The sequence below is a fragment of the Artibeus jamaicensis genome, unplaced genomic scaffold (genome assembly GCF_021234435.1).
Source record: "Artibeus jamaicensis isolate MK-2021 breed Jamaican fruit bat unplaced genomic scaffold, CSHL_Jam_final scaffold_3307, whole genome shotgun sequence".
Taxonomy (NCBI): domain Eukaryota; kingdom Metazoa; phylum Chordata; class Mammalia; order Chiroptera; family Phyllostomidae; genus Artibeus; species Artibeus jamaicensis.
In genome coordinates, this window is record NW_026522040.1 from 5,343,799 (window position 1) to 5,351,148 (window position 7,350).

Consider the following 7,350-nt stretch of genomic DNA (forward strand, 5'->3'; position numbering starts at 1 on the left):
CCAACCATCCGCCCAGGAAGCGCCGCCACCGGGCTCAGGAGGGGCGGAGGGAGGCGAGGCAGGGGGCCACCGCTGAGGGGGGGTTCTTGCCCCCACTTTGCACCACACACTCCTTTCCCCGCCCTGGGGCACGGGCACAAACTCGCTAAAGCCGACCAGGCCGAGCAGTTGAGGAATGCTGGGTTTGGCGTCAGAAGAGATGGGACCAGATAGAAGGGTGTGAAGGAGACCCCAGTAGGGACAGGGTATTGCAGGTAAAGAAGGGGAAGAAGAGGCCGAGAAGTCAAGGGCCAGGCTGTGAAGGAAATAAAGGAGGTCAAAGAGAGGTAAGGGGGTAGAGTTGCTGTGAAGGGAGACCGGCTGGAAGGGGTGGGGGGCGGTGGAGTGGGGGGAACCACAGGGGAAAGAGGACTGGGAGGGAGTTTTGGGGGAGGCCTGAGCTAAGCACTCAAGCAACACTGGGGCTGAATTGGGGGGCAAGAGCAGAAAAGGGGAGAGGAATGGGAGAGTTACTCATTGGATAGAAAGGTAAAAATTGGGGAATGTATTATGGAATTACTGGAAGGGATGTTATGGAGCTCATTCATCACGGCTGGTGAGGTGGGGAGGGACACAGTGAAGGCAGAGCCAGAAGAAGGGATGATCTTCCACCCCACTCTTCACTTGTCTGCGAAGTTTTAGATAATTCTGCCAATCCAAACAGGGGGTTTCCTTATAAATGGAAAAGCATGAACTAAAGCATAGAAATAGCTATTTAACTTAGATTTACAGAATAAAATCTCCGTGGTCCACACAAACTTTAAGGCAGAGATTTGAGTTATAGTCGTCAGCCTATAAAGGGGCTGTGAGTCCATGATAACGAAGACGTTCAAAAAACTGATGTTACTGTGTCCGCACATCACTGGACTTGAGTTAAGTCTTTCAAAGTGTTTGCTAGATGTTAGGAGTGATGGCACACTTATTGGCAAAAATGCACCTGCTCCTCTCTCTACACACACACACACACACACACACACACACACACACACACACACACACTCACCCCTGTAATTTCTAGTGTCTAGCATGTAAAGTATGATTAAGGGAAAATGTTTTTGTGATTATTTTATTTCCTTCAAACCATACTCTATGCATTTTTACAGCAGACCAGCTGCTTCTCACCATTTCAAAGAATGTGGTCAGAAAGTCATGAAAAAAACTGCCACTTCGGTTTTTGTCTGTACCTTCCAGGTCATATCTTCGTACTTCACTTCCTGACACAAACAAGTTTTCACTGTTGTCAGCAACAAAGCCCTAATATAGCTGCGGAAGAGAAGAACTGCATCGCATTTTGCCTCCTGCAAGCATCATCCACAGTTACCAGAGGAATGTAGTTCCAGAAAGCTTTAAAGCTGGTGGCGATGGTAATTATATATCCGATGCCTGATTCTATTTCTGTTATTATTGTTTTGTCATTTCTGTTCTTCTACCCAAGAGCTGGCTAAACTTACACAGGTACAAATCCGGCTTTTCTGTTTGATTTGGTAACATTTGCTTAGACCTAATGGAGAACTCATCGCTCTTGTGGAAAATAAAGTCGGAGCCACGAAATGTCATTTTAACAGAGCGTGGGTTTTGAGACTGTGGAAAAGGATTTAAGGACGCTCCTTCTGTTCGGTTTCCTATGCAATGAGCAAAGGCGCGCAGCACGCACAGACGCCACAGCTCCCGGATGCCCTGGCTGCCTTATCTGGACTTCGGCAGCGCCAGAAGCCTCTCCGGGATGCTGCGAGGGGCTCTCGGTGGGTGGTGGTACAAACGCCGCGTCCTCCGCCGCCAGTCCTGCTGCTGTTGTTGCCGCTGCTGCTGCAGTCACGTGGGAGCCCCTTTAAGTTTCCATAGAGAAGCCTCTCCGGTGTCACATGATGGACATGATATAATGAAACAACGTTGTGGAGAGGAAAGCATTAGGGGAGCCCAGGCTACGAAAACAAGTGAGTGAGAAGAGGTGGGAGGAAGAGAAACTACGCCACCTCCCCTGCAGCCGAGCCGCGCGCAGCAGCAGCCCGCGAGGAGAAGGGGGCGACCCCAGGAGGTGGAGGGGCGCGCAGGGAGAGCGGGTCCTCAGCCCGGGCCTGGGGCCCCCCGCCGCCCACCGCGGAGGGCGCACAACTTTTAGCCGGCAGCCTCGGCCAGCACTGCACCTGTCTCCGGAGCCTTCTTCACTCCCCGTGATAACCAAAGGGAAATTCTAGAAGAACATGCTGTACAAATGTACATGCGCATCGTTTTCCCCCTTGCGTCTCGCTCTGGAGGAAGGAAAGAGAAAGGGATTTAAGCAGCGGCGTGGGTTCAGCCCCAAAGGTAAGTTCTGAAGGGTGGGGAAAGCCCGGCCCACGGCAGGACTTTGACATGGGAATTTTGTTCTCCGCTTAGACCTTTCCGGGGGAACGAGGCGTCCGCTCGCTGCTGGCGAGGAGGATGGGTCCGGTGGTCCAGCCGAAACATTTCCACTGCGGACTCTGTTATTTCCTCTTTCGCACGCCCCGAGGTTCCACCCTCGGACTCCCCGGGCCCTCTGCCGCCCCTCGGGAGGGGGCCGCGGGTCACTGCCGGTCGCTCGGGAGCCGCGGGAGGGAAGGTAGGGGTCGTAGCGTTTCGCGGGAATGCCGGGGCGATTTCGCCATGTTTGTGTTGCTAAGAGCACTTTTCTCCCCTTGGAGGTGGCCAGATGCCACATGGCTCCTCCGGAGCTGCTGCCGGGTTGAGAGTTTTTTTTTTTTTTTTTTTCAATGTCCGCATTCCAGCTAATGTTGCGCAGATAAAATTCAAACTTGAGGTAAACAGAAGAAGAGGAGGAGGGGAGGGAGGGAGGCTGTTTCCATTTCGAGATCCCACCTCTTCACTCCGCGGAGACCAACATCCCGAACCTCGAGAGCACTCGCTCGTTTCTCCCACCAACCCCACCTTGCTGTCTCCCAGAAATAAGGCGGCGCGCGCTCGGGGGTGGAGGGTGCTTACAGAGGACGCGGCGCCTGGGTTCTTAAAGGGAGAAGCACCCCGCTCTCGGGCTTCTGGCTACCCCTTTCGCTAGGAGGGACGTAGGATGCCCTGCTTTGCTCTGGAGCTGCGGGACGGGAGGACAGCGCTCCCGGGCGGGGCGAGGGGGATGCTTGTCCCCTCTCACTCTCTCTTCATTTGGGGAACCGGACAGTCTCGCTCCCACCTCGGCGGGGCGCGGGCTCCTGCGAGCGGACTGGGTGGGTCTCCAGGTGTCCAGAGGGCAGGTGGAGTAGCAGGTGTGTGGTGGGTGGGTATTTCTATTTGTAAATTGCATTGGGTGGGACGACGAGGGGAGTCGGAAGGCAAGTGCAAGGGCAGAGCTGCGTCCTGTGTTTTGGCGAATTAAGGAGAAAATTCAGTACGTTGCCACCCTGCTCCTACCCCCGGTTTAAGTATCTGATTGAGCTGGAAGCTAGGCTGAAGGGTGAGTGGGGACGTTTAAGGGTGAAGTGAGCTTCGTCATGTGGAAAGCTAGGCTTCTGACAGCTTTGTAGGCATGCCCCTTCCACCCCGGCGAGAGAGGTGGGCTGGGTGGTCCCAAAGGGGTGGCGTCCCACGGGGTGGGAGCCGACTCGGGGTCCCGAGGTGCGTGAGAGTCCGCAGCCCTGGGCGCGGGGGAGTGCCGTGGGAGGAGGCGGCCACGTGAGGGTGGTCTGCGGAAGCGCTGGAGCTGAGACAGAAGGGCGAAGTGCGTAGCAGAGTCGTGACGGGGGCTGACACGGAGCCGCCGTGGGCGGTGGGCTGAGAGGGAGCGCAGACTCGCGTGAGCCCGACCCCAGAGCTGTGGCGACGGTTTTATTCCGAGCAGCTTCTCGGTCCGCGGGTGGGTGCGCACTCGGAGGCCCTCTCCCGGGAGACCGTTTCCGGGCGGAGACCGCCCGGAGCAAGGGCTGTAAACAGGGTGGCGCCCTCTGCCCTCACGCCCCTGGTCCGCGGGGGCGCGCGGCCGGCGGCGCTGGAGGCGCGGCCTCGGTGCCCGGCAGTGGCGGCGGGGGCGCGCCCGTTCCCCGCCACCCCCGCGCGCCCCACCGCCGCCCGGCTGCCAGGCCTCCTCTGTTTTTGTTTTGTTGGAGTCCGCGTGCAGCTGGCGCGTGTCGAGTCACGTGCCGTGGGCGGGAGGGGAGGGCGCGGTGACGCACGGTCCCGAGGGCCTGGCGTCCGCGGAGGCTGCGGGGGAAGGGGCGAGGGGGCGTGAGCCCCGGACAGACCCCGTTTGCGTCTGGGATCAAGTTGAACCTCCGTGAGCGGTATTCGGACGTGGGTGTAAATCCCACCGCACTCTTGAGTTCGTGGTCGCAGCAGCTAGGTGAGCCTTGTCCCTCCGGGTTGGGGGGCCGCCTGTGCGCAGTTTGGGTCAGAAGAAATTAAGCCGACTTTACCCTTGTGTATATCTCTGGACTTACAGACCTATACGTGGCTCTTAGTCTCGGCTGCATGTTATAAACAACTCGAGAGCTTTAAAAGGACTGCGGTGCCCCACCCAATTCAGGACCAATTGAACCCAAATCCAAGTAGGGCTTAGACATAGCGTATTAAAAAAAAAAACACCCTTCCGTAAGTGCTTTTGATGCATGAGGAGTGACAATTTACAGACGTGTCTAGCTTGATGGAATAGTTGTGAAATCATCCATCTTTAGGGATGAAATGGTGAAAACAGCTAACACTGATCAGTCTCTACCTGGGGTCAGTATGTGCGGGCATTGTGACTACGCAGACACGGATATGTGTACTTGCTGTAATATTGTTTCCCCATTTTACAGTTGGGCAGACTGAAGCTCCCGAAGTTAAAATGGTCACTGACGGTCTCTGACTGGTACCCAGGTAGGCTGACTCCAGAACTTATATTCAACCATTATATATTCTGCATTGAAAATATACCTTTACTTAAGAACCACCTGTTTGTGTGACAAGGACTGGTTATATGTTTGCCTGTAGGCCAGTGTGTTTACGTAGATGTATTTGTATGTTATGTATTTTTGTCTGGAAAGTTTTGCTTGTGTTACAGCGAGGAGAATCTCTGGGTGAATCCGAAAAGGCCTATCTATAGACTACTAACATTTCAAGGAGTGTTTTTTTTTTAAGAGAAGAGCGAGGGGACCCCAGTAATTTGAAGAAAACACATTCTCTGTGTGTTTTTCTTGTTGTTCTTGTTTTGAGACTTGAACATACATGTAAAATGCAGGGTTGAGAGTCCAGAAGAGGCAGGTGTTTTCCAAGGATTTACGTGGGCAGCCACAGAAGCCCTTTACATTGCTGGGCATGGCACAGTTTCGGTGGTCGCAGGCTGGATGTCCCAGAAAGCACCAGGCAGTGTACAGAGTAGCGTATATTCTGCCACATAAATTTTTGAGGAAAACAAGTATTTTGGTCTGCAGTACAGAAGCAAAGCTTCTCCAACCCCTTCTCCCTTTGATTTATTTCGTCTCCTGGTCAGATAAACTCTCGGAAGGAATATTTAAATACAGGGGCAAACCATTTGTTTTGAAAATGTGTTCAGTGATATATTTTCTGGGGATATTCCGAATAAAACTCACAGGAAATACGGGTATTTCCCTGGCAACAGAGATGGAGGAAAATGTCTTTTTCACTATTTAATATGTATTTCTAAATGGTACTGTGCCACAAAGAAATGCCTTGGTGTTCCTACTAGTGATTGCTATCTGATATTGTGAGTTGTATGGCAGGCTGAGCATATTACTTATCAGGTTGTAGGGATTAGTTTTCATGTTGCTTGCAGTTTTGGTGAGGAAAGTGTACAGACCTACAGAGGCAAGTTTGACATCATCCGAGGTAACGTCATGTTGGGGTCTGGCGTGGAAGGAGCTCTGCAGCCCCGCGGCCCTCCTCCTGGTCTCCTCCCCAGCGACCACCAGAAGCACTGTACTCCAGCAGTTGCCAAACTGCTTGTGGTTCCTCTGCACGGCTCTGCCTAGGTTTCTCTTCTGCTTCTTGCGTACCTCCTTCAGGAAATTTCCCCTGGTTTCCTCATAGAAAACATTTTTAAAAATACCCCCCCATGTCTCCTCTACATTTGTACGTGCATGCCTCACTGCCTGTATTACAACATATCATGCTGTTTTTGTCCCTGTGTTAGACACCCCTACCAAACTGAGCTTGTGAAAGGTGCGTATGGTGGTGCTTTTATTTACTGTGCATCACTGGCATACAGTAGACGATTAAGTTTATTGCGTCAGTCTGAATTGAATTTGAGTTGCTTTGTTGGTGTTTGCCTGTGTCACCCGTCTTCACTCTTAATTGTCCTCACCAGCTCTGCTGCCAGTTACGAGGCTCAAACACATCCTTGCACAGAGAACACAATACTGCCGGCACGTTCTCAGGAAAGGAATGGGAAGGACGGGGCGAACCCAGTTTTGCCCTTGTTTCCTAATTTCGTTCTCAGTTGACCAGTTGGCCAGCACAACTTACCTTGGTCACTGGTGGGCACTGAGAGAGAAGCTCAGCGTGATCACTTTCGGTTTACTTAGGCGGGAGGAAATGGCACCGCATTACCTAAGGACGTGCTTTTACGTGCCTTGGCCGAGTCTAGGTGCTTCATCACATTCCATTGCACTGTAACTTTCAGATTTGGTGTTACTGGGGGCATTTTTGAGGCAGCACTGTTCTGTAGAGTTTTCTCAGATGACAGAAGAATGGTTATAATGATATATTTTGAATGACTTAGCAGTGATAGTAGTCACTAGTCACTTGAGGCCATTGAATATTTTGAAATTTGGTTAGTGTCAGTAGGAAATATATTTCTCATTGGTTTAAATGTAAATAGCTGCAAGTGGTGAGTAGCTACTATATCAGACGGTGCAGTTATAGATGGTTTGTTTACGTTAGGTCTGGTGTTTGACAGCTAAACACTTAGGCTAAGGTGTTCTGCTTTTAAAAGAAAAATCTTGAATCACTTTTTAGGGCTTAACACGATGCTTCCCATTCACAGGTGTTACTGGATGATACTTTTGACTTTATTTGATGATGGACTGAAAAACAAAATCCCGAGAAGACTCGGTGCTCAGGTCCTACAGAGGGAGCTGGACGCGTAAATCAGATCAGTAGTCGTCTCGGTTGTGTTGTGCCCTTGATCATGAGTTGTCTTCAGAGAAATAAAATCAGGCACTGAACTCAGAGTTTGGTTTGTGAAGTCAAAGGTAATTGATACACATTGTGTAGTCTGGAAAGAGGACCGGGGATATCTTCAGTGTGGCATGGCATTGAGAAAACTGCGTCAGCATGAGAAACAGGACTGGAGACATTTATTTCTTAAACCCCAAAGTCTCCGTTTGTGGTAATCCTAACACCCAA

The 7,350-nt window shown here is 51.8% G+C and overlaps 1 long non-coding RNA gene across 1 annotated transcript; it reads left to right on the forward strand.

Moving 5' to 3' along the window:
• Positions 1 to 31: 31 nt before the first annotated feature.
• Positions 32 to 6,982, forward strand: LOC128626149 (uncharacterized). The gene is made up of 3 exons (XR_008390075.1): positions 32 to 326; positions 1,231 to 2,343; positions 4,803 to 6,982. It is a non-coding gene; the product is annotated as an uncharacterized LOC128626149 (long non-coding RNA).
• Positions 6,983 to 7,350: the final 368 nt, after the last annotated feature.